Here is a 27948-nt window from a genome sequence, read left to right on the forward strand (position 1 = left end):
GCCAGGTAGATATTCTTGACTCTCCAATGAGTCAGTGATTCTGATTCCTTGAAAGTAACGTGATCTGAGCGTGAGAGACATCTGGTGCTGGCCAGCTCTGCCTAGCAGCGCCTCGCTCGCCCGGGCACGTCTACGGCCGGATCCGGGTAGGAAGGTGCTATGGCGCAAGGCCGCGGTCTCCATCTTCCCCGTAGCCCACCCAGAGGTCACTCTTTGCGCGCCTAGCATCCCCTAGGTCTCGCCACTCCCTCACTGGGCGGGGCCTCACAGCTACCAGCCCGCCTACTGGGGGGACAGGGCGTGTCCTTGTAGTGGGGGCGTAGCCGCGCAGCCGCACACACCGCTTGTGGCTCCGCCTCTGCGCGCCAGAACCTAGGCGGGAGGGCGGAGCCCGAAGCGGGGAGCGCAGCTGCTTGGTGTGTGGAGATCCTGGAAGCTTCGGAGCCGGCGCTCGGAGCCGCGCGGCTGGAGCAGGCGGCGGAGACAAAGGCGACGGTGAGTGAGGGAGAGGGCCCCACGTTGGCCCCGCCGCCCGAGGCGCCAAGTGTAGGGCCGCCACTCAGAAGGTTGAGGGCGAGCGCGGCCCGGGCCTCTCCGCGCTGCGGACTGGGGCAGCAGACTGGGGCTGCGGACTGACTGAGGCTGCGGCGGCTCCATTTTCCAGTCTGGGCGAGGTCCTCACGCGAGGACCGGCGTATGGTTCTCTTCATTCTCCGTGAGGCGAGGCCAGCTTCCACCGTAGCCTGCACCTTCCCGATGGGGGAGGCGCTATGGACCCCTCCCCTCCCCCAGTCCGCAGCCCCGCCAGTCTGGACCGGCGCGGAGCGGCTGGGCTCCTGAACCCCGACTCCCGCCCGGCCTGCCTGGGACCCCGGGAGAGGAAGCCGGGCCACTGCCTCGCAGTCGCTGCGGCGACTCTTACAGGTTGTTGCACCGGGAGCTCGCGGCCACGGTGGTGAGCATTACTAACGGGTGTGGTAGGTAGCGGCTCGCTGACGTCCGCGTTTCGAGCTGAGGAGCAGCCCGGTGCCGGCTGATTTCAGGCAACCCTGGGAATTCCGCTTTAGCGGCAGTGATTGCTGCTGCCGAGCTTTCCTGGAGGAGTTTGGTAGTGATGTGCAGAGCGCAGCACTGAGAAGTTCTGGGCCTGGAAGTACAGCTCAGTGGTAGGGAACTTGCCTTGCATGTAGGAGGCGGCCCAGAGTAGTTCAGTTCCCCAGTACTCCCACCCGCCACAAAAAGAGAGGAAGAAAAAAAAAAAAAAGAAATAAAGAAAAAGAAAGAAAATAAATGCTCTTAAAGGACCCTTGCTTAGTAAAATATTGATATAATGAATGAATCTTAAAACACCACACAGAGCTGTTCGTACTAGTAAGATGAGACACATAGCTTCTTGACTCAGATAAAGGACTATTGGAAAGAATGCCTAGCAAGTTTCTGTCTCCATTCCCATGTAAACTATTGATAATTAGTTGGTCATTATTGCCAGCCAGCATAGCAGATAGTACCTTTGAGATGTGGAATTTTTGAGAGAAGTTGGCTTACAGATTTCTGTTTCTCAGCAGGCCTGATTTCTCCTTTTCTTTGAAAATAATTGAGAAAGATGTTTGGGGTGCATTTTGAGGTCTAGCTTTCTTTGTAGTAGGAGTAAAGAAGTGTGTGGGCTTTGGAGGGACTGTGGCATGGTCAGTCTTGGATCTCTATGAGCCAGGGAGAGAGAGCTCTGAACTTTAGGGGAGGGGATCTAATGTCGCCTTGGTGGTTAAACATCACTGTTTACCCAGCATACTCATTAGACACATATTAAACACAGAGAGATTTTTGAATTCTGCTTGTGGAAGGGAACAAAACCTCGAAATATTTCTCTCTTAAGCTTGAGCATGAAGTTCATTCTGTGGTATCGATGTAGCAAGTAAGGACCTCCCCAAACCCCTAGGGCTACTTCACTTGGAAAAAATGGCTGGTGAACTTCAGGAAGTGTTCATTCATAGCATCCTACTTAAAAGTTAATGAGTAACTCTTTAAGGCCAAGATTATTGGGTTATGGTTTCATTTGTCAGCTTAATAAAAATCCCAGTAGGTTTTAAAGTGACAGGAAGAATGGTTTCAACAAGATGGTGTTTTATTCTCCCCTGAACTAGATTTTGATGCAGTGTTTTTATTGATAGTGTGATTCCAGTTCTGTTTCAGTAAGAATCTTTGTAATGACATTTTCTGTATTAAAAAATTCCCTTTTCTGTGGTTAAACCAGCACTTGCTGCTTATCTAGAGGATTGGAGTTACGTTCTAACACCCACACCTGATGGTTTACAAGTGTCTGTAATGGGGATATGATGCCCTCTTCTGGTCTACATGGAGCACCAGAATATAGGTGACACATACACACACACACACACACACATAATTACAAAACAGTAACGAGAGAGAGAGAGAGAGAGAGAGAGAGAGAGAGAGAGAGAGAGAGACACACACACACACACACCCAAAGATGGGCAGGGAATGTGGATCAGTTGACATGAAGTTGCTCGTTCAATCACCACAAGCAGTATGATAGTGGGAGCCTTACTACCAACACCTGTAATGGCGGAGGCAGAAGGATCATGAGTGTAAGGCCGTCTTTGGCCTATATATTACAAACGTAAGGTCAGTCTGAACTATATGAGACCCAAAAGATAACAAGATAAATTAGTAGCTTTTTTTTGTTTTGGATATTTTAGCCATTTTATTTTATTCCATTTTTAACAGAGCAGGGATGTGGCTATGGTAGTATACTTGCCTAGTATGCGTGTACCAGGCTGTGTGTTCCATCTTCAGTACCACAAAAAGAACGGAGTTGATGGGTAGGAAAAAAGAAATATCTTAAATAAAGTACCTTTCCAGCATTTTTGTTTTGTCTGCTTGTTTATCATTAAAAAAAATACACTATTGACTAAATAGTGTTGACAAGAGAAGAATTATTAGTAATAATATGTGGTGCTGTTTGGACTTCCTTCTAGAAGTACAACTATGATAAAACTGTATATTAAAATGCAGGTGTGGGCTAGGCACTGGTATGCACCTTTAATCACAGCATTTGGGAGGCAGGAGGCAGGTGGATCTCTAAGTTTAAGGCCAGCCTGGTCTACATACCTAGTTCCAAACCAGCTAGAGCTACAGAATGAGACCCTGTCACAAAAGGGTTGGGGGGAGATGTAGGCTGAGGATATACTGTAGTTGTCAATTTGTTTAGCATACATGAGGCCTTGCTTGCTTTGTTGCTTATCAAGTTCCAGTCAAGCCTGAGCTACATGACACCCTATTTAAAAACAAAACCAACCAATAAAACAGCCCCCTCAAGCTGGGCGTGGTGGCGCACGCCTTTAATCCCAGCACTCGGGAGGCAGAGACTGGCGGATTTCTGAGTTCGAGGCCAGCCTGGTCTACAAAGCGAGTGCCAGGACAGCCAGGGCTATACAGAGAAACCCTGTCTCGAAAAACCAAAAAACAAAAAACAAAAAACAAAAAACAAAAAAAGCAAAACAGCCCCCTCAAAAAATAAAAATTACCACCCACCAAATAACCAAACCAAACCAAACAGTGATGACTTCTATAGCCTGGTTGATAAGAGTCTTTTCCCAGCGTGCAGAAGCCCTGGCTTGGCAGTGCACTGCAGCATTGCCTCAGGAAGATTGAGGTGGAGAGCAGCATTGTGTTTTCTATGAACGTGAAGTTTCTGTTGTCTTTGTTGTTGATGTTTTGGGGTGAGACTGAGCCAGGGCCTCATGTGTTCTCTGTCAGACAGTTGCAGCCCTAACCCATTTTCATTTTATCTTTATATTTTCATCTATGATTTACAAATAGTGAAATTATATGCCACAGTATGATTTTCTAGTCAACAGCATTGACTTTTTATGGCTGTACCTAGCAATAGTAAGGGAAGAGTACACATTTGATAGAATGTTCTGAGTTTAGATGTGTAGAGTCCATATTCAGTGTTTTTTCTAGGAATCAATAAAAGGAACCCTCACACATGGTATTGATAGAGAAGTTTCTCTTTTTTAAAAATTTTAAAAATTTATCTATGGATTTTATGTATGTGTATGCTCTATTTGCATATACTCTTGTATGCCAGAGGCATTGGATCCTGTTTTAGATGGTTCCCAGCCACCATGTGGTTGCTGGAAATTGAACTCAGGGCCTCTGAAAGAGCAGTCAGTGCTTTTAACTGCTGAGCCATCTCTCCAGTCCCTCACTTTCTTTAAAATTTTTTTTTAAATTTAGATTTAATTTTAGGTAGAATGTTTTGCCTATATGTATGTATGTATGTATGCATGCATGCATGTAAGTATACCGTGTTTGTGTCTGGTGTCTGCCCATGGAGCTCAGAGGGGGTGTCAGATTCCTTGGACCTGGAGTTATGGATGATTGTGAGCCGAGCCACCAGGTAGGTGCTGGGAACTGTACTCAGATTCTCCACAAGAGCCACTGGTGTTCTAAGCAACTGAGCCATCTCTGCAGTCCATAGTTTCTCTTTTCTTAAAAAAAAAAAAAAAAAATAGGATTTGTTTTCTTATTTTTAATTATGTGTATTTATGTGTCCAGGTGTGATATCAGTTAAGGGTCTGTAGAATCCAGAAGAGGGAATGGAATCCCCTGGAGCTACAGGCAGTTTAAGCCACCAGATTTGGGTGCTAGGAACCAGACTTGATTCCCCTGTAAAAGCAGTATTTGCTTTCAACTGCTGAGGCATCCATCTCTCCAGCCCTGACAGTCCTTTAAATGCTATATTTTCTTGTAGGAGGAGTTAGATGAGAATATACACCACAGAGTCTCAGTCTGTAGAATGTGGTAGTGTCTGGGTTTTTGTAAAGTATACTCTATAATAGTCATAGGGTGAGGAGATCACCTAATGATACATTTTGCAGAATGTCTCCATCATTAAAGTTTGACTCCTTCAGAAGTCGAAATTAATGTTCTGCAAAGTCCATCTGCATCAATGCAAGGTAATGAAGATTCACCACTGTCTTCACAGTGAATGTAGTTGGCCTTTGCGATTTACCAGTGCTTGAAATGTATTGTCACTGTATAGACTGTGACAGTTCAAATAGGACTTTCCAAGGTCAGACATTGACTCTTAGTCTTTCTTTTTTTTGGTTTTTCAAGATAGAGTTTTTCTGTATAGTAGCCCTGGACGCCCTAGAATTTGCTTTGTAGATCAGGCTGGCCTCAAACTCACAGAGGTCTACCTGTGTCTGCCTCCTGAGTGCTGGGATTAAACGCATGCACCACCATTTTTTGGCTGTTAGTTTTTTATGGCCATTCTTAGGAGTAACAAAGAACGAGTACCTGAGAACAGAACTTTCCTGATTTTAAACTACAGGGTGTTTTGTAGTTGTTCTTAGGACTGTTAAAAAAGTAACTCTCCACATCTTAGTGATAGAGAGCTGTGATAGTTTTAGAATGTTTGTTTCTTGTAGGAAGTTATTTGATAGCGTGCCATGACAGCCTAGTATTATGAAAAACCTTAGGGAAAAATGATTACAGAGCCAGTAAAGAACATTGAAGATAGGCTGCGATGATGTCTGATACAACCTGCTCCTTGCTCAAGGATGGCTGCTCACCCTTGGCCATCTTGAGAGCCACCAGAGTGTGGCCTACTTTAGTTCTCCATGGCCAATGGAAGGAAAACTTTCTTGATTATAGAATAATCCTTTACACAGATCTGAACCCAGTGATTGTTACTCAACAGATATCTTCTTGATGGTTTTGTGCCTGAGGCTTCTTCCTGTCTGAGAGTTCCAGGTGGACAGTCACTTGAGCTGATAGACGACTGTGGCTGGAGCAGCAGCTTGTGGAGGGGGGAGGTGTCTTTGTGACTTACGCTATTTGCATTTTTTTCTGTAAATGTGAGCAGTGGTTAGAAAGGTGAGGGTCATAAGGTCAGAGGATGAACTGTGCTGTCTGAACGTGTCTGTGTACGTGTATGCATGTGAGTGCGTGCGTGCATTGCGTGCATGTACATGCAGGCAAAATGCCCTTATAGGAAAAAAATGAAAGCAAGTAAGTCTAAAAAAAAAGTTTATAAATACATGGAGATAATTTAATAGTAGATGGAGAGTTACTTAATAGTAGAGAATTTCTGTTTTGTAGATGAAAAGTTCACAGTATGATTGCTTGACATAACTTCCAGTGCACTGAAAATGGTTAAGATGCTATCTATGTAATTTACCTTAGTGAATAATTAAAGTGACAGAAATGTTTGTAAGTACTTCAGATTTATTGACAACAGCATTGAGACATGGTAAAATAACTTTGCTAAGAAAATAAGGATTCAGGAGGGTATGGGGGACTTTTGGGATAGCATTGGAAATGTAATTGAGGAAAATACGTAATAAAAAATATTAAAAATTAAAAAAAAAAAAGAAAATAAGGATTCACCTGGCAGTGGTGGCGAAAGCCTTTAATCCCAGCACTTGGGAGGCAGAGGCAGGCAGATTTCTGAGTTCGAGGCCAGCCTGGTGTACAAAGTGAGTTCCAGGACAGCCAGGACTACACAGAGAAACCCTCTCTCAACCCCCCGCCCCCCCCCCCCCAAAAAAAAGAAAAGAAAATCAGAATTCATAATTTTTGGTATATTTAAAATACTATATAAGACTAAGTAAAGTCCAGGATGATCTTTAATTTATAACTGTTGGAATATTTGAAATACTGAAATGTTGGTGGAGGGTTTTTTTTTTCCTATAAATAATTGATTCTTTGAGAATTGACCTTATTCACTTCTTCCCTCAACTCCCATGCCCACTCCCCTTCCCGATTAACCCAACTTTGTATCTACCTCCCCCCAATCCGGTCTAATTTGGGTTGTCAATATGTTCTTGGGTGTGTGACCTGCTGGAGTCTGGTCATCTGACCAGCAAGAACACTCTTGGGGGAAATTGACTCCCCTTTTTCTGAAGCTATCAATTCCCAGTAGTGCCTCTGCTAGGGGTGGGCCTTGGTGTTCACCTCCCCTCTTCAAGCTGGGATTGGGATTAGCTTGAGCTTGTACTGGTTAATGTATGCTATGATAACTGCTGTGTGTTCATGTGTGCAGTGCCTGCTCCTGTCTGGGGGACACTGTTCCTTGTGTTCACTCACCACCTCTCTTCTGAAATGATCCCTGAGCCCTGGGGAGCAGAGTGTACAGTATAGATTCATTAGGGCTTCATTTAGGGCTGAGCATTTTGTAGGCTCTTCTCTGCATTTTAGTCACTTGGTTTCTGTGTTAATCACCATCTACTGCAAATAGAAACTTCTCTGATGAGAGTTGAGAGATGCTTTAATGTATAGGTATAACAATATGTCATTAGGAGTCAGTTTAATACTTTGTCCATTTAACAGAATAAAAGGGATAGGTTCTCCCCTAAGGCCTGTGACCCACAGGTTCTTAGCCCCCAAATGGTGCCAGGTATAGGTTTCATCTTATGGAGTGGGACTTAAGCCAATTAGAAAGTGGTTGGTTAGTCCCACAATGTTTATGTCACTATTGTACCAGTGGACATGTCTTGCCAGAACTATTGGTATTGTAGTTTGTAAGGTTTACAACTGCTGAGATTGATAATGACTTCAGTAGCGTACATAGCACCTTCTGGAATTACGAAAGCTAGCCAGTAGTGATGAAACTTCCAGGTCAGTATCAGTGTATTAGCTCCATGTTCTGTGACACAAATGCATAGCATCAGCTGCAGTGGGTTTTAACATCAAGTTCTGGAGGGTAACCAATAGCATTGGCAGTAGCCTGTAGTGTTTAGGGGCTTATGGGACCTTTCTTGCCTACACCCCCAAAAGAGGAGTTCATCCCTAGCACTGGGCTCGTTGTTACTTTGTGGTGTCTAGTAGGGGTATTGTTCTGTTTAGGGTAACTCAGTTTTAACTCTCTCTGTCTCTCTGTCTCTGTCTGCCTGGTTCTCTCTCTCTCTCTCTCTCTCTCTCTCTCTCTCTCTCTCTGTGTAAGCTTGCACAGTAATAGACTTCCATATCACTTTTTGGAAAGGTTATCACTCTCCATTTTCACTCTTACCCCTTTACCTCTTCAGTTTAACCCTTCTTGTTCTGTTGCTCTCTCTTAAACTTTATACAACTGTTTTCAAGGCTTTCAAGGGTTGTGTATCTGATGGGAGCGGTAGTTCCTTTTTTGTAAGAGTGATTTTTTTTTTTTTTATACTTAGGACACATTTCTTTTCTCAGTTAAAAACCCTAAAATGATTAAGAACAATGCACGGCATACTGGAGCCTATGCCTGTGCTGTTTGTATAGGTTGTGAAAGCTTTTTTTTTTTTTTTTTTGCTTTTCGAGACAGGGTTTCTCTGTGTAGCCTTGGCTGTCCTGGAACTCACTTTGTAGACCAGGCTGGCCTCGAACTCAGAAATCCACCTGCCTCTGCCTCCCGAGTGCTGGGATTAAAGGCGTGCGCCACCACGCCAGGCCGTGAAAGCTTATTAGAATAGCAATTAACACAAAACATTTCTTGGGTACTTTAGTTTCACATTCTCCAGGATAACCTGCTTTTGTATTTTTAGGTATCAGACTTTTTAAATCATGAAAATATTTTATTATTATTTGTTTAAGGATGAGTCTATGGTATTTTATTTATTTTAAGAATAATTTACTTTTTATTTCATATTTATTGGTATTTTACCTGCATGTATGTCTATATGGGGATGGCAGAAGCCCTGTAACCAGAGTTAGAGACATTTGTGAATTGTAATGCAGGTGCTGGGAATTGAATACAGGCCTTCTGGAAGAGCAGCCAGTGCTCTTAACTTCTTAACCATCTCTCCAGCTCCTTAAGGTTTTATAAGAGTAAACAAACATTTTTTTAGATTTATTTTACTTTATATGTACGAGTGTTTTGCTTCCATGAATGTATATGCACCACATGTGTGTCTAGTGCTTGTGGAGGCTGGGAGAAGGCATTGGATCTATTGGGACTGGAGTTTTAGATGGCAGTGAATCTCCATGTGGGTGTTGGAAATTGAACCCAGGCCCTCTGTAAGAGAGCAACAAGTGCTCTAAACTGCTAAGCATTTGGTCAGCCCTCTTGGAGGATTTTAAAAACAATTGAAAATGTACAGTTTTGATTTTTTTTTTTTTTTGTAGACTGATTGATTGACTTATTTTTGGAGACAGGTCCCATGGAGCTAAGGCTGGCTCACAGTTGCGTGTGGGGCTGAGGATGACCTTGAGTTTCTGACCCTTCAAGCAGAGGTCTGTTACCCAACGCAAAGGGGACTTCTGAACTGAAACGTCCACTTTCAGTAATAAGCAATCTTTATCTGAAACTTAGACGGTACTTATAAATGTATGTAGCTAAAGATGGGCTATGGTAAAACAAAAGAAAACAAAAGACTCCGTTTCCTAGAAAATGGTACATGAATTCACATTAAATCTCATGATTTTTTTTACAGGGATTGTGTGAACCCTGACCAGTTTTGTTAACTGATCTAGAAATTCATGCTATGATTTCTTATGACATCTTCATGGTAGAGTTTTTTTTTTTTTCCTTTGAGACAGGGATTCTCTGCATGGTAGAGTTTTTGAAAGTGTATTGTACTACAGCACAAATTTATTTTTGTTTAATTTGGTTTATCAAGTCATCACTTTGACTTTTTTTTCCTTTTCAGTGCTGGGGGTGGACCCTAGGGTGCCCCAGGTGTTAAGTAACTGCTTACTAGTAAACTGTACATCAATCTTTTCTTGTGACCTTTTGTGTAGGACAGCAGAATGAACCTGGACGCTCTCCAGCACTGTGTGTTTCCCCCCTCCCCGCTCTGGGGAACTACAGGTCTCTGTGCAGCTGTTCTGCTCAGTGATGGGCCTTGATATGGTTGAAGTTGAAGAAAGGTTCTCACTGTGCTGTCAGGCCTTCCCTGGAGAGTCATCTTGTAGGTCTTACAAAGCTCTTGTAGTTCTTCTAGTCACTTAGATAAGGAAAAGTCTTCTAGTGTCTGTCAGCACTGGCCTTATTTTAGTCCCTTTTCTTTTTCCTCCTTTTTTTTTTTCTCTGATTTGAAACAGGTTAGTTATCACTATGTAGCTTTGGCTGGCTCTGACAGAACTTGCTATGTGCATCAGGCTGTCCTTGGATTTACCGAGATCTGCTTGCTTCTGCCTCCGAGTGGTGTGATTAAAGACCAGGTGTGCTGTCACACCTGGTGGTTTTCTTTCCTGTTCATTTGTTTCTTTGTTTCATAAACAGTATTGCCAATTCTTCAGTAAAGGTATCCTCCCCTGTTTAGAGATGGTGTGTGTGTGAGGTTTTGAGTGGTTAGTTCAAATGCGATCTGCCATTTTTTTCGAGTGGGTCTTTAGATGAATCTGGTCCTAGGAATGCTATAAGTGATATTCTTGGGAATTTCATGTCTGGGAACCACACTCCACTGTAGCTGAGTAGCATGTTAGTAGAAGTAAGCATAGTACATTAAAGTGACTTTATACAGCATAGTTTTTAGCATTTCCCTGGGGCCTCAACATCCTTCCCAGCTCCTGTTTAGTAATGCACTTTCAGGGTACGTGTGTGTGTGTGTGTGTGTGTGTGTGTGACTGTGTGACTCATTGCTGATAGCATCATATGCTTTTAAGACTTCTTTCTCTGTAAAGTCTCTTGAATATTCTTTGTCATGTTTGAACTGAACCACTGTTCTTGTCTCTTTACACTCCATCCTTTTGTCATTGCACTCCTCTGACCCCCCCATAGCCCGTAGAGCAGTGTTTACCTAGACCATGCCCAGTTCTTCTCAAGTGCTTACTGGCCGTGATGGCCTTGCATGCTCTCAGTCTATAATCCCAGGGCTTTCCCCTGGTCCAGCGCTGTCTTTCTCCTTAATGACTGTTCACACCTTGTCTGTCAGCTCTTGTACCACATCCCTCTACCCCCTTTGTGTTTCCAGTTGATGAACTGGTTTCTTGTATACTCACAATGAAAGCAATCAGAAAACATTTCCTGACCATCCTACATCTCTACTCACATCTTCTGTTTCTTCCCTTGCGCTTGGTTTTGTTCCTTTTCTCTGGTCAAGGATGTTAATTGCTTCAGTCTTGATCTCATTCAGCTTGTATACCTTTGTCCTCTCTCTCCTGGATCACTTTAGTCATAAAGATAATGCTGAAAAATCTCCCAACTTCTAAAAAGTCTTCCCCAACATGTTCTTCTCTTACCTTAGTTACTGCTCTAAAAATGTTGCGGTTTTTGATGATTGGTTGGTTTTTGCTTGTCCCTTCTGGCTCCTTTATTCTGTCAGCCATAGCTGCACCTTGGGGGTAGACTCCCCAGTCAGTTGTCCAAGTAATTTCAGTTGAGATAGCAGCATTTGGCTTGATTGATAATCATGTCTTTGAAACCTTTCTTTCCTTTGCTCTCTGAATAATACTGTGTGTTTTCAGTTTTTTCTACTGGTTCCTTTTTTGTTGCCCAGCTTTTAAAAAAGGAGGCAGTGTTCCCAGGCTCTATGTTTAGATCTCTGATGTATTTATATTTAGTCTCTCGTGATCTCATCCTATCTAGTGAGAAAAGCTGAGAATTTTATCTTTAGGCTGAATCTTTTTCTAACCTCCAGTCTTGTAGATCCATCTGCCTATTCAACATTTTCAACCAGACATCTAATAAGCTTGTGTTGTTTAACAAAAATCACAGCTAAACTCATTCTCCCGCTTCTCCTCCTCTGGTCATTATTTCCATTCCAGTCTTCCTCATCTTGTTAAATGTCAACTTTGTCAGCATCTGTGGCTGAAAACCTTCCAGACCTTCTTGGTTCTCCACATTGAGTTAAAATAAGGTGTCATGAAAACATATGCTTTTATCTACTTTAAAAGCCGTGTTAAGAATAAATGCAGGGTCTCTAGGATTGTCCAGCTTGGTGGCTGTGCTTGCTGAGTGTGTGCAAGACCCAGTGTTTGATGCCAAAAAAACAGGCCCATAGGCACTGAAAAATAAACTGACCCAGTTTGTCATTTTCAAGTCCTGCCACTCTCTATGCAACTGTTCTTTTGCTGCTCCTCCTCTGTTCTGTTTTCAGCAGAGCAACCAGGTCATGTTTTTAAAATGGAAGTCTAATTATTTCACTTCTATGTTCCAGGGCCTTCTGTGGTATTCTAGGCTCCCCCCACCCCCTTTCTGTTGCTATGATAACATTTGAACCGGAGGTAACTTGGGAGAAGGAAAGGATTTGTTTGGCTTATACTTCCAGGTCATGTACATCATTGAGGGAAGTCAGGGCAGAAACTCAAGCAGGAGCTGGTAAATGAGCCAGAGAGTTGATTTTGGACAGTGCTTTGTCACAGAACAGAGCAAACTGCAACAGATGGCTCTCCGTTATAGAAAATGAAACCAGAGTTACTGCAGAGCTTATGAGACCCCCTGTTTGTATCGTCCTGAGCTCAAGTCCTAGTTTTCCCTTGGTGGGCTCTAGTGTGGTCTCCTTTGAAGTTCCTTTGCCCTAGTATACAGTTGTGCTGTGTGTGTCCCTACAGATACAACTTTGCCTCTTTGGAATGTATCTCTGTGTCTGGACAATGGATAGTTGTGGAATGTGCTAAATGAGTGTGTGGAGCTGGTGGAACGCACATGTGTTTTTGTAGCTAAAGTATTTAGAGTGGAAGAATTAGTGGAAATAAAAATGCAAGAGGAAGAAGTAAGTTTGAAATTAGTTTTGATATGGAAAGTGGAGACACCCTGAGGTAAGTGATAAGGGACAGAAGAAGAAATGAGAAGTGGGGCAGGGAGATGCAGACATGGAGTGTGATCTGGAGGAGGGGGCAGCACTTACGTTTGTTTTGTTTTGTGTGGGTTCTATTTTTTGAGACATGGTCTCACTTATGCACCTGGAACTCACTGTGTGGACCAGAACAGCCTTAAACTCAAAGAGATTCTCCTGCCTCTGCTTCCCAAGTGCAATAATGAAATGAGCACTATGTATGCCTGGCTGGCTCATTAGAACTTTTTGACGGTGCTTACTCCATATTTCTCTTTAAGATAACAGTTCTTGAAGGCTGAGTGTTGGTGACTTACATGGACTTACACACTCCAGCTTTGAGTATGTTGTACTTTTCTTTTTACTAGAGCTGTTCGCTGAAGTGAGATTGGAAGCCAAAACATTCTTCTTTTGGTAAACTTTGTTAAAGAAAAGCAATTACTGTCACTTACATAACCCGGCAATATTCTTTTGTATATGTGTGTACGTATCCCAGAGGTTAACCTCTTGGTGTTGTTCCTTGAGCTTCCCCTCACTCCCCAGTTTCCTGAAATAGTCGTACTGGGACTTGGGGCCTTGCAGTTCAACCAAGTTGTCTGGCAGTGAGACTCTGCCATCTCTGTGCTGGGATTATGGGTGTGTGTGTCACTGCATGGATTTTTATCAGGGCTGGGGATTGCTCTCAGGTCCTGATGGTGAACACTTTACTGAACTGCCTCACCAGCCCCTTCTTGCATTATTGTTACCATTTCTTGTCAATAGGTCAAACAGTTTCAGAGTTTTGGGGGGAATTTCAGGGCACAAAAGTCGCTAACTCCCTCCCGTGTCCTGTCAGACTGACTGCTTCCTGTTTACTCCTCTTTCAAAAGCAGAGCTGGGGATATGAGGGCAGAGTGATGGTGTGTCACACAATACCCTGCATTTCCATGGTATATTAGCAGCTAGCTACAGTAATGTATATTACTATTTTGAATAATATTTAACGTATGGATGTACATATTTATGTTCTTAATGAAAAATGCTGGGCTGTACATGAGTGCTTTCATTTTTGTAACGCTGGAGGTTGAAGCAGTGGCCCAACATATGCATGGCAGTCAAGCTACTGCGCCTCAGCTCATCTCTGAAGTGCAGTTTTAAACTGCAACTTAAGTTCAGTGAGAAAGGAGAATGCCAGGGAAGTTAATTACATGCAAGTGTTCAGGAAGAGTTCTTACTTAACGTTCCACCCCTAAGCTATAGGGACCATATCCTGTTGATAAAAGTCTTTTAGGTAAAACTTTGAGATAGGTGGTTTAGAAGTTCCTTTTTCTTTTTTTCTTTTTTCTTTTGGTATTTTGAGACAGGGTTTCTCTGTGTATCCCTGGCTGTCCTAGAACTCACTCTGTAGACCAGGCTGGCCTCGAACTCAGAAATCCGCCTGCCTCTGCCTCCCAAGTGCTGGGATTAAAGCACCACTCCCTGGCTGGTTTAGAAGTTCCTGAATGAATAATGGTGTAAATAAAAATTATTCTCTATTAAACATTTTTACACTTTTGTTTAATATGTAATGTATCTTTTCATTGATTTGTTTTGTGGTACTATTATGTGTACATAATCTGAACTTGATTTTTATGGCCATTTGAGGTAGGCTTATGTATGCTTTTGTATAAACATGTACACATAGTTTAAGCTCTCAGGTCCATTAATCTTAACTCCTAAGCAGTAATAACCATAAATATCAGATTTTGTATTTTTATTTCACATTAAAAGAAACATAACTTACATATGTCTTTATATGTGTGTTGTTTGAGAGAGGGTCTTGCTGTTTTGCTTCACCTGGTCTCAAATTTGTCATCTTCCTACCTTAGCCCCAAGTGTTGAGATTGCAAAGTATATAACACCACACTGGCTCTCTTTCATAACTTAGGTGTGGTGGCACATGTCTTTAATCCCAGCAATTAGGAGGCAGAGTAGAACTCTGAGTTTGAACACAGTGAGTTCCAGGACACCCAGAAGTACATAGTGAGAGTCTATCTCAAAAGAACAAAACAAAATATGTACTTATTATTTTAAACTTGTGTCTGCACGCACACATGAGCATGCTTGTATGTGTGTATGAGTATGAATGCAGTTACCCATGGAGCCCCAAAGACGGTGTCAGATCCCCTAGACCTGTTACAGGTGGTGTGATCTACCTGATGTGGGTGCTTGGCAACCTACCTTTGCTTACAAGAGCAATATGTGCTCTGAACCCCTAAGCCATATTTTTAATATGTATTTTATATGTCAAGTAATTTTGAATTATACACTACAATACTTTGGTTAAAGTTTTCAAATCCATTTATTTTATGGACTAGGTTATCTTTATTAGAATTTAGCATTGCTCTAATTGAGTTTATATGTGAAATACTGCCCTAGGATTAATAAGATCCTTATTCATGAACTCATGCATTTTTTTTTCCATTTTTAAATTTACGTTGTGTGTGCATGCATGTATATACATGCTCTGGCACTCTTAACTGTATTTCTTTTTTTTTTTTTAAAGATTTATTTATTATTATATGTAAGTACACAGTAGCTGTCTTCAGATGCACCAGAAGAGGGCGTCAGATCTCGGATGGTTGTGAGCCACCATGTGGTTGCTGGGATTTGAACTCAGTACCTTTGGAAGAGCAGTCGGTGCTCTTAACTACTGAGCCATCTCTCCAGCCCCTTAACCGTATTTCTAATTGCTCCTTTATCTCAGTGCAGGTGCTAAAGATCTTATAATGCCTCTGGGAGTTTGTTGGTTTTGTGATTTAACCTTGATCAGTCTACTCAAGATTGTTTCTCTGTAGTGAAAGAAGTTCAGCTAAGCCAGTGTGCTGTGTGCAGTTCCCTGCTCCCTGTCCCCTTCCTTCTGTAATGTATATATAAACACTCTAGTTCAGCATTTTGGTTATAGTTTGCCTGTCAGCATATATAAATGCTCCTGGCATTTTCTGTTACTCTGTCTTCCAGTCAGTGTTATCAAGTCAGTAGATGATCTCCTGTCAGTCTTCAGGTGTTCACAGCTTCTGTTTTCAACACCCTAGTTCTAGAGGCTCTTGTCCTGTTATAGTGAATTTATTGTTCAGCACTTGAACTTGGTTGCTGGCATTGATCAACCACATTTACGTTACTTAATTTATTATCCCTTAGCTCAAATTGTTCTCTAATGCACAGTACCAAATAAAGAAACTGTTTCATAAAGAACATTAGGAAACATAAACCAATGGAAAAGGCTTGACTGTCTACCCCACCATTACAGGGGGTTAGTTTTGATGAATGTGTTTGCAGAAAAGTCAGTGAATTTATCCTCAACCGATTCTATTACATTTCACTCCGGCAAATGTTGCCACTGTAAAAGCATTGCTTTTTATTCAGTGAGAGAGGATCTGTTGGAAAGGAGAATTTAACTTTGGACAGAGGTAAAGCTGCAAGTAAAGCTGTGGAGAGAAGTATTAGTGAGCTGCATGCGGTGATGCACACATGGATCCTCAGCACTCAGGCAGCTGAGGCGGGAGGAGCAGAGCATAGGAAAGGAGGTGAAGCCAGGGTACATGTGAAGAGCTGAAGAGGGCTCAGAGTGCACTCATGATGTAGAGATGTGGGTCAAGAGTCTCTCTGGCCTCACCATTAATGGGCTTGTACTTGGTCATCCCTAGGGTGGCCACTGTGTATATCTATAGGTTCAATTGTGAAGATGTGGGAAAAAGAATGTCCCTGGGGCTGGGGAGGTGGCCCAGTGGTTAAGGGCACTGACTACTCTTCTGAAGGTCGTCCTGAGTTCAAACCCCAGCAACCACATGGTGGCTAACTACCTCCTGTAATGAGATCTGATGCCCTCTTCTGGTGTGTCTGAAGACAGCTACAGTGTACTTAGATATAATAAATACATCTTTAAAAAAATGTCCCTGAAGTGAGTCCCTGTTATGTGTCCAGGGACTTGGAGAACATTAAGAAAGCATTTTCCTGACTCATGGCAAACCCCTCAGCTATGGTTCCTGCTAGAAGGCTATGCAGCATATTATGTAGCATGTGAATGTTATGTAATGCTGAGTAAAAATGAAAGAAAGAAGAGTATGGTGCAATGTGGGCTACATTGTGAGACCTTGTCTCACTGTTCTCATCTTCTTTCTCTTCTCCCCTCTTTTGTGTTTATGGGCAGTGGAATGTGGCAGGTCACCTTATTTTATTTTATTTTATTTTATTTTATTTTATTGATTTATTTTGAGCCAGAGGCTGGCTTTGAACTCTCTATATGGTGGCTGGTCTTGAACTCCTGATTCTCCTGCCTCTACCTACCAAGTGCTAGGACAGCAGGCCTGTCCCACCATGCTGGCTAACTAGTATTTTGTTTTGTTTTCTTTTTAAGAACATTCTTACTGTCACACTTGATTATATTATATTGACTAACAAAAAATGTAGTCCCATATACAGTAGAATTACTTTAATAGTGGTCCTAGGATATAATAAAGGCTGGAGGATAAATTAATGTTTTTCTCTGCATTGTTTGGTGTTACTTTAATGTTACAATAATTATAGTGGGCCTGTGAGATGGCTTAGTAGGCAAAGATGCTTGTTGCTAAGCTGACAACCTGAGTTTGATCCCTGGGACTCACAGTGGGTGGAGAAAATCACCCCCAGCTTCCACGTTTCACTATGGCATACATAAATAAGTAAATAAATGTGAGGGAAAAGGTAATTTTAGAAGAACCTACCCCCAGTCCCTAGGATCAGATGCTGGCAGAGTCTATTGTGCATGCCAGGCACGGACTTTACCATTGAGTCATCCATTTTCAGGCTCAAGGATATGTTTAGTTGAAAGCCTGCAACTAAGTCTGTGTAAAAACTGTCATCTGCAGTTGACAGTTCCATTAGCTATTGCTGTGCTCTATGTCAGTTCTTAGGAAGAAGTTTAGCATGTAAGAATTGTTACATTAGAGTTTGACTTGATATTTATTTCATACATGTAAAAGTACTTGTGGGAGCAGTGTGTGTGTGTGTGTGTGTGTGTGTGTTGCACCCTCAGAGAACCACTGTCCCAATCTCGTCAACATCTTGAAGATGTTTGTGTCTTCAAGTAGTAGTGACCACAGCTATCCAAGAGCCCTTAGGTTTTTACAGTAAGTGACTAGTCTTTTACCAGAATGGTAAGCTACTTGCTTTGGCTTTGGCTTTACCCTCTCTAATGCTGTCTTTTTCTGTGTGGCATTACATGTTCACAGGCTCCTGCAGTTTGTCTTTTTATAGCCATTTTCTTACTTTGGTTGTACAGAGGTTGCTCAAACTACTTCTTAATGTGGTAAAGAAGAATAAAAAGGAATATTGTTGATGTGGCTATTCTCTATTGAGAAATAGTGCATTTGTTGTCAGTCAACTGACAGTCCCTTGAGAATGTCCCTAAAAACATGGCATATTTGTGAACAGATAAGCAACTGTTTGCCTATTTAAGAAAAATGTTGAATATTATTCCATACTTTTTTATGCTTAAAATACTATTTTTTAAAGTTTAAATTCAGAGTGAATTTTGTCCTGTTATTTTTTTAGAATATCTTTTATACTTTGACAATTTTGTACTTATGAACAATATACCATATGTTCCCTCAATTCCTATCCTCCACTACTCCCAGTCAAACCCAATATGTCACCCATCTTTTTAAATTTCTTCTACTTTTGTGCTAATAACCCACTGATTCCGGTTAGTGTTGCCCATTGGGTGCTCACTGATCTTGTCGACTTGACCGGGTGAGGTAACCACAGCTGTAACAAGCACATGACTGAAGCATCACGCACGTCCTGTCCTGAAGACAGTCACAGACTTCTCCCTCCTCCAGCCCTTACGTGCTTTCTGCCCTTCTTCCATGTTCCATGAGCTTTTAGCTAGTAGGGTCAAGGTGTGTGTGTGTTGCTCTTAGGAAATCACTATCCTTTACATTTATTTTATGAAAACTAGCCTTGTTTTTGTGAAACCTTGTTTTATGTATAGGGCAGTGGTTCTCAACCTTCCTATTACAGTTCCTCATGTTGTGGTGACCCTAGCTACAACATTATTTCATTACTATTTCATAACTGTAATTTTGCTTCTGTTATGAATTGTAATGTAAATATCTGATATGCAATCCCTAAAAGGGTGGGTTGCCCCCTAAAGGGGTCATGGCCCCCAGGTTGAGAACCAGTGGTGTAGAGGCTTATAATTAGCCACACAGCGAGTGGTGTCTGTTTTAAGAAGTCGGTGAGTTTGGGAGGTGCTGAGAAGTGGCATGGTAAGTCCTCTTAAAATGCTTTCCATTGCTTTCTCAGTTAAGAAAGGGTACTAGGTGTTTTGGGGATGACTTGGCTTGTGGAAGATGTTAATGTTTCATTTCCTTCCTGCTGTACCTATTGTGTTAAGATGTCTTGGGAGCTCTTGAAAGTTAATTGGGGTCAGGAAACTAGAAATATGTGAGATTCAGGTGAACTCACATGTATTTGTGCTGATTGTTTACTCTCTTTGTCCAAAAATGAGAGTGGTTCTTGTGACTTTTAAAAGTCTTTTAAAAGTCTGATTTATGGCCAGGTGGTGGTGTTGCATGTTGCCTTTAATCCCATCACTCAGGAAACAGGGGTAGGTGGATCTTTGAATTTGATGCCAGCCTGGTCGACAGAGCAAGTTCCAGAAGAGCCAGGGCTAGAGAATAACCTTATATGGAAAAAAACAATTAAAGAAAAAAAAAACACCTGTAATCCCAGTACTCAGGAGGCAGAGGTAGGTATATCTCAGAGTTCAGTGTCATCCTGGTCTACAGAATGAGTTCTGGGACAGCCAAGTTAAAGTCATCTATAACTAGAGGTTTTCCTCTCATTCACTTTACTCCCAGAAATAAGGACTCTGAGACTTAATAGTTCATGAATAAATGCCTAGGGCACAAGCTTTGCTTGTTCTCTGACTAGCTCATAACTTAATTACCCATTTATGCTATTCTAAGTTGTGCCATGTAGCTGGTTACCTGATCTTCAGTTTCAAGGCACCATCTTCTTCTATGGGGTCAATCTCCAACAACTTACCCTTTCCCAGAATCCTCTTTCTCTCTGAACTCTCACCTCCTATTTTCTGCCTCCACTCATTGGCTGTAGGCCTTTTTATTGACAGGTAAATGCTTTTACACAATGCACAAGAGGAAAAAAAAAAAGCCAGGAAACCCTGTCTTGACCCCCCACACTCAACAAAAACAAAATAAAACAATCAAACAAAGAAACAAACAAACAAAAAACCCGACTTCAGTGGAACTTTTAATGTTAAAAACTGAATTAGCCAGGCATAGTGGTACACATGCCTTTACTTCTAGCGCTCTGGATATCAGTGGGTACAAGGTGAGCCTGGAATGCATAGTGAGTGCTGGGATAAAACAAACAGACAAACAAACAAATCAACTAAGATTAAACTGTTCTGAGTTGAGCTGAGCCAAACTGAATTGAGAGGAGTTAATTACTGCTGACTAAAAGGGTGAGAAAATATTTCTGTATTTCCTTAGAAATGGACACATTTGTATTTCTAACATTTATTCATAATGATGTCTATTTTAATAAATTGACCCTTTTGGGAACAAATATAGCTAAAATGTGGGGGAAACAACTCTTAACTTCAATAATAATTACAAGTTTCTTTTGCCAGATTTGAGAGCCAGTGGTATTTTGGTCCTGAATACAGTGTGGTTCTAAGTGCACTGATGCGGGGAGTAAGCTGGTGGGGCTACTCTCCAGACCTCCTGCCTGGCCTGTTGATCCAAGGATTTTCATTTAAGAACGTGCTTGGGGGGAAAAAGTGCTTTTCTGCTCCTTTTTGGGAGGGGTGACCCCTCCCCCAATAGGCTTATGGGGAAAATTTTCATAATAGTAGATTTAGTTTGTTCAAATGTGTAAGTCAGTGCTGCTGACAGCCTTCTTTGTCTGAGTAGTGATTTTTATCACCAGAGAAAACCAACATTCTTCCAGCTCTGCAGTGACACAAGAATGAAGTTTTTGTCCCTGGGATTTGCCTTTTTGGTCTCATCGGGGTTTGTCAGTACTGTAGCACCTGTCTCTGTCTCTTACAACTGAGTATTCCATGGTGTACACGCACAGCATCTTATTTTTCTATTATCAGTTTGTGAACATTGTGAGTTTTTTTCTTCACATTTCAGCCATTATAAATAATGCAGTTAAGAATATGAACACTTAATTGTAGTCTGGTGGTTGAGTAATGGAGGCAGACAACTTATGAGACAGAGGTGGTCCCATAAGATCATGATGGAGATTCTTGTCACCAATAACATGTCGTGGTATCTGCCCTGTAACCTGAGCGTGGTGATGTTGGTATAATATAACTGTGCTGCTGGTCATAGGTATAGAACACAGTTATGTAAGGTATATAACACTTGTTAACATAAACTATCTATATAACTATAAATATGTAGTTTTCATCATTAGAATATTCTTTCTACTTTTATATAAAACATACAGTGTGTAAAACAGCCTCAGGCAGGTCCTCAGCCAGTATTCTGCAAGGCATTAATGTCATAGGAACTGACAGCAGCATGCATGTTGCTGCTCCTGAAGATCTTCCAGAGAGAGACTGTGCAGACTCTATGTACCTTCCTGGAATCCTGGTACTTGGCAGCAAGGTGGGCAGATTATTGATATCAACCTGGGCTGCAGAGTGAGACCCTATCTCAAAAAACAACAAAAATAACCCAGGATATTTTTAAATTCACATTTATTTATGTTATATGTGTGTGCACTTGTACACGTGGAGGTCAGAGGACACTTGTAGAAGTTAGTTCTCCTTTCTCTATGCAGATTCCTAGAATGGAACTTAGGTCAGGTCATCAGACATAGTAGCAAGTAAATGCCTCTACTTATTTAGCCATTTGGGTGTGGGTGTTCTCCCCCCAACCCCCACTCCAGGGTTTCTATGGCTGTCCTGGAACTTGCTCTGTAGACCAGACTGGCCTCGAGTGCAGAGAAATTTTCTTGTTCCTCCTGAGTGCTGGTGTTAAAGGCACTTATGCCCTTAAAACCTGGCCTAGTTTTTAAATGCGTATTTTTCAAAGATTTATTTTATATATGTGATTACACAGTTGCTGTCTTCAGACATGAGAAGAGGGCATTGGATCCCATTACATATGGTTGTGAGTCACCATGTGGTTGCTGGGAATTGAACTCAGGACCTCTGGCAGAGCAGTCAGTGCTCTTAACCACTGAGCCATCTCCAGCCCTAGTTTTAAAATTTTTAATTGAAATAGAATTATATCACTCTTTCTCTTTCCTTCCTCCAGCCCTCCTAGCTACCTTTCCACAAACCCCTCCTGTATCCCCTCCTGCTATCAAGTCGATAATACCACCGTCGTCATGTGTGTCTCTCCCCCTCCCCCTCCCCCTTCCCCCTCCCTTGTAGTGACAGTGTTTTGCGGTTTGTATGTATATGGTTTCAAGACTGACCAATACTTCAACATTTCCCCCCTCATGTTAACATATCCATTGATATTGCCATTTATGCAGCCATTTCTAAGAGAGATTGTTTCACAGCAGACTCCTTGTGTTATGACTCTTACAGTCTTTTCACCCCCTCTTCCATGGTGTCCCCTGAGTCATAGATACAGAAGTTATAATGAATATGATGAGTATGCATTCATTGGGGCTGGACCACCCACAGTTTCTGGATTCTATCCATTTGTGGTTTTCTGTAATGGTCTCTACTTGTTGTAGAGAGCCTTCTTTGATGAGGAGTGGTCACCCAGGTAAGCAGGCTCTTACAGGAGGAGGGATTGCAGGTCTAGTATTTATATTTTAAGAAGTCCTTTTAGGAACTGGAGAGATGGATGGCTCAGTACTGGTTCCTCTTCCAGAGGTCCTGGATTCAATTCCAAGCACTGAAATGACGGCTCACAACCATCAATAACTGTAGTCCTGTGGGATCCCATGCCCTCGTTTGGTGTGCAGACTTCATGGAGACAAAACGCCCATATCCAAGCCTGTGCTTGTCATCTCCAGCATTGCACTGGCAATTTAGATTCACTATAGAGAACTCAAGGGAGCATGATGGTCAGAGTGCAGTAACACGATTTAAGATTGCGCATGTGCAACTGTCCAGTGAGTAGTCTGGGAGATAAAAGTTATTGAGTTTTAAAACATTTCTATACTTGGCAGAGCAAAAGGAACTTTTTATTTATATAGGGTGGCTTGTTTGTTTGTTTGTTTTGTTTTTTTTGGCTTCTGAAACAGGGTCTAACAGTGTAGACTAAACTGACTTTAAACTCCTGATTTTCTGCTTCGGTCTGCTGGATGCTGGGCTTACAGATGGTTGTATCACCAAGCTGGCAAGGAAACTTTTAACACAACAGCAATTGCATCTTTATGTTAACAGAAATATATTCAGTTTAGAAAAACAGGATCATGTGGTCTTAGGAGTTGTCTTAGTTAGGATTTCTATTGCTGTGAAGAGACATCACGCCCATGGCAATTCTCATAAAGGAACATATTTAACTGGAATTGGCTTGCAGTTTCAGAGGTTTAGTCCATTATCATCATCATAAAAAGCACACATGGTGCTGGAAGGAGCTAAGATTGTACACCTTGATCACAGGCAACAGGAAGTGAACAGGCTTGAGCTTTTGAGACCTCAAAGTCACACACCTCCTCCAGCAAAGCCACACCCACTCTAGGGACACACCTCCTAGTAGTTGCCACTCCCTATGGACCTGTGGGAGCCATTTTTATTCAGACTACCACAGGAGTGTTAGCATTTTATTAGTCCATTAATTGTCATACATTATACATAAAATAATTCCACATTACATCTGTCAGAACTTTGTTGTCTTGATTTTTGAATGATGAAGTTTCGGGCATTTGCCACCAGGCCAGGTTTAAGAGAACCTTTAATTCTTCATACTGACCTTACAAATTAAATTCTTAATACGAAGTCTTACGTATTAAACTTCTAAAATGGGGTGAAGGAATAAATACAAGTAAAGTGTTTAAACACAAGACACCTACTGTAGCTTTCAGAGTCTATTCTATGAAACAAACACTTTACGGTTTCAGAGAGGACAGTTGGTGGTGATAGAATTATTGAATAAGGAGGATCAGGCTTCAAGTCATTCTCAAGGTACAGCAGATGTGTGTGTGTGTGTGGGGGGGGGGAGGATCAGGAGCTGTCTCAGCACACCCCCTCCCTCCCCACAAAAAAGGGAATGGGTGGTCTAGAAGAGTAGAATTGAAGTAGTTTTGAATTAATATATTCAAGAAGATAGGCCCATAGTTATGTCCTAGAGGTCAGGAAGTTGAAACTGGCAGGTGGCTGTCAGAACTCTGAATCTGGGGCCACAGCTGCTGCTGGTGACAGTGGCTTCTGGCTTCTGAAGGTGATCCTCCTCCTCCTGCTCTGCACTAAGCACTCCAACTCATCAGCACAGGAAGCCTGCAAGCCTCACAGTGCTGCTCACGCCAGGAGCTGCTTACTCAGCCCTGCTTACATTCCAGGTAAATTAACTACAAGGGGAAGATCTGGAAAAGGTAGGGGGTTGTTTTTGGGTGGTGGTTGTTACTTTTTTGGAAAAAAAAATGTCCAGCCCTGAAGTACAGGAAGGGACGTAACCTGGGAGCATGAGCATCCTTCTGCTCTACAAGGCATGCATGCAGGGTGTTCTGAAGGTGGTGAGATTCAAAACATTTCAACATAGATTTGATACATTTTGAAATGTTATCTAAATATGAACCATTAATTTTGTTGTTTATATAAAGTTTTTTTTTCCCCCCTCAGGCCTAATGTTTTCAGTTGCAAGTAAGCTAGTGTTTGTAAAAAACCTTTTATAGTGTATTTCCTATTTGTAGTGAATGGTGGAAATATGCCTGGGGATGGAACTGTAAAACCTTTTTCTCTCTTACTGCTGGATTTTGTGTGTGTGTGTGTGTGTGTGTGTGTGTCACAGCATGCATGCACAGGTGAGAGGAGGAGGGTCTTTTGTTCACAGGCTGATTGGCTGGTGAGTTTTCTTGGATTCTCCTATTTCTGTAGGCTTCCTGGTTTTCCTTGGGTACTGGGAAGTCACACTCAGGACCTCATGCTGTGCAAGGACTTTATTTGCTGAGCCATCTCTACTTGCTATGTTTTATTTTATTTTTTTTTTAAATTCAGTTTATCTTTATTATCTTGCTGAAATGAGATTGTGGTAATTTTTAAAAAATAATGTGTGTGTGGGGGTTATACTGGGGAGGGGGCTCTGCTCAGAGGGGAAGGATCTGTGTGAAAGGGTGAGGAGGAGAGGGGGGCTGATATTGGGATGTAAAGTGAATAAATAAATAAAGTTTTAAAATGTAAAAAAAATATGTACAACAGGCTAGATGTGGTGGCACATACCCTTTAATACCAGTACTCCCAGGCAGAGACAGGCGGATCTCTGAGTGTGAGGCCCTTCTGGTCTACAGATCAAGTTCCAGAACAGCCAAGGCTACACAGAGAAATCCTGTCTCAAAAATAAGATTGTGCATGAGGAATGAACAAGTCTTACCCAGACTAGATCGGGAAGATGTTTGCTTTTATTATGTATTTGTTTCTAAGATTTGTTTTATTTTGTGTTTGTGAGGGTTTTGCATCAGATGGTCTGGAACTGGAGTTAGATAGGTGTGAACCACCACATGGAGGTTGGAAGTTAAACTTGAGTCCTCAGAAAGAACAAGTGCTGTTAACTGCTGAGCCATCTCTCCAGCCTCATGTCTTGTGTTGTTACCATTACTCAATTTTAAACATTTCTCTAACAGGGCTGTAATAGGGAACTAAAAGCTCGTTTTAGTGTGTTCTTTTTATGCCCTCCCATGTTTCATGAAACGGCAGATGACCGTGTGGTTTTGATATGCTGAATATCTACTGTGGGTGATGGTGCATACCTATAATCCCAGGCCAGGAAGATTGTGAACTCAAGACTAGCTTGGGCTACACAGTGACTTCAAGGCCAGCCTAGACTAGATAGAGAGAGCCTTATTCCACAAAATCAAAATAATCCTGGAGTAGTGTAATCCTAGCACCTGGGAGGTGGAGATTGAAATTCAGGAGGAGATCAGAGCCTTCTTCATTTACATTACATGGCAAGTTTGTGGTTAGCCTGGCCTGCTAGAGCTCCCTTCTCAACAAAACAAAACAAAGCAAAGCAAATCACCCCAGAGCAACACAAACAAAAGACACATATGCTAACTTCCAGATTCTGGTTTAGAGTCTTAAAAAAGTGTATGTTTGCCTGTTCATATGAGTATATATATGCTTATGTATATGTCTGCCTGCTTTGGGGAGGAGGAGTTTTGAGTATGATATAGTAGCATGTGAAGGTTTACAAAAGATTCTCTTCTACCAAGTGGGTCCAGGGTGTAACTCAGATTGTCAGGCTTGGTGGCAGTCACTTCTACTAGTGGCTGTAGATCTGGAATTAAATAGGTTGTGAAAGTAGTTAAGAAAGATCTTGGTTTGGCCTTGAAGAACAAAGCAGAAAGACAGGAGGCAGGAATGATACTCTTGTTTTTTGCTTGGGAAACAAGGTAGAAGAGAGAGTGTAGGATACAATAAGGTGGATAGAATTGAGGTAGGAGAGGGGTAAGGAAAAGTGGAGTTGAGTTAAGCTGAAGGCAGAGGGCATACATCTTGTGTGATGTGTTGCCTGCTGTAGACTCTGCATTACCCTGAAGAACATGTAGGCTGGAGAGCTTTGGACTGGGAATGTGGGTTTGAGTATCAGCAGTATACATCATCAATATACATATGCCCCCATGAACCCCAGGCTGAAGGAAACAAGTTAAGGAGCCTGTATGGACTGAAAAGACTCCTGTATTAATGTATAAACAAGTAAAAACCGCCAAACTATTTAATTTGAAGAGTGAAAACTGCCCTCCCTGAGCGAGCACCACTCAGCTTGTCACAGTATCTAGAATTCCCATTATTCGTATTTCCCTTTGGGTTAAAACACTTCCTTTCTAGGAGTTGCTGTTAAAATGTAGTTGTTTCTGAAGGGATAAATCTGTTACGGTAGTGTTCATATTTTTAGATCACTAACCTTTATTTTGGAATTCAGATAGAAATGTAAGAAAGATTAAGTTTGGAAAACATGATACTGTCCCAAAGTGAGATTAAAGAGGAATCTTAGACTTGGAGCCTGGGTTGGAAACAGGTCTTGGTGAGTTGGTGGAGCAAAGGAATCCTGTCACCAAAGAGGGACTGTGAGAGAGCTGGGGAGCCAGCATACTTTGTAACCCAGCTCTTGGGAGGCAGAGGGGCAGAGAGGGGCAGAGAGAGAGAGGGGGGCAGAGAGAGAGAGGGGGGCAGGGGGGGGGCAGAGAGAGGGGAGGGAGGCAGAGAGGCAGATGCAGAGAGGTAAGAGGACAGAGATTTCCCATGCCAGCCTGTCTAGTGTGGCACTGATCCACAGGAGGAGGAGGAGATAGAACATTTGAAAATGAAATATAGGGGAAAAATAGGAAAGCATTTCAGTTATAAACAAGGGTGGTTATGTAATTTATGATTGGGTAGAATTTTAATATAATTTGTTATTTGAACTTGTCATCCTGAGATAGAGACAGGAATGACCATGAAAACAAGTGTAAATTGAAACCATGATGGGCAGTCCTTATACAAGGTTATATCTATTTCATTTGTAGCATAATGAAATATTTAAAAATTCAGTTGAATGTCAAGCATTGTATTGAATTAAGTGGCACTTCTGCTTGCTTCTGCTTCTCAAGTGCCTGTGCCACCATACCCAATTTATAAGTATATATATTTATTAGATTATCTGGAGTAGTTTAATAGGAATCAAGTTCTGCTAATGTGAGTTTCTATCCATTTGGGAAAAATAGAAACTAAGTAAAAAAATTTTCAGTAAGACCTAGGGCTCTCCCTTATAGTTTGATCAGTTTAAGCTTATGACTTTTGAATTACAGAGGATTGGTACTTAAAACTCGTTCGAGGGTGTAAGGATTAGAAGGAGTCATAGCTGGGTTTCTGCTATTAGTGGGATCTTTATTTACTCTCCATTATCCTGATAGTAGATACTGAAGCAGGACATTATACTTTGATGCAGCAGTGACATCACTAGGATCCAGTACTGTTCTAGCACATGCTTTCTTTGTGATCAACAATAGTGTTTTTGGTACTTAGCATTATACACATTTCTGAAAATCTTTTCTGAAAAGATGGTAATCATGTGTCAAGCATTGAAACGATCCAGCTTTCCATGGAAGT

At 41.8% G+C, this 27948-nt stretch overlaps 1 protein-coding gene across 3 annotated transcripts in view; it reads left to right on the plus strand.

Moving 5' to 3' along the window:
- The first annotated feature begins 359 nt into the window (after window positions 1–359).
- Cdc42se2 (CDC42 small effector 2) overlaps window positions 360–27948 on the plus strand; it is a 68336-nt gene continuing 40747 nt past the window's right edge. For 2 of the 3 annotated variants that reach the window (XM_021177584.3, XM_021177583.3), the window contains exon 1: window positions 360–495. The gene's annotated coding sequence lies outside the window, so the exon portion shown is untranslated. The remainder of the gene's footprint in view (window positions 496–27948) is intronic. The other variant, XM_021177585.3, reaches the window with a different exon arrangement.

This window comes from Mus caroli, unplaced genomic scaffold, assembly GCF_978045245.1.
Source record: "Mus caroli unplaced genomic scaffold, Mus_caroli_1 scaffold_13, whole genome shotgun sequence".
In the NCBI taxonomy this organism is placed as follows: Eukaryota; Metazoa; Chordata; class Mammalia; order Rodentia; family Muridae; genus Mus; species Mus caroli.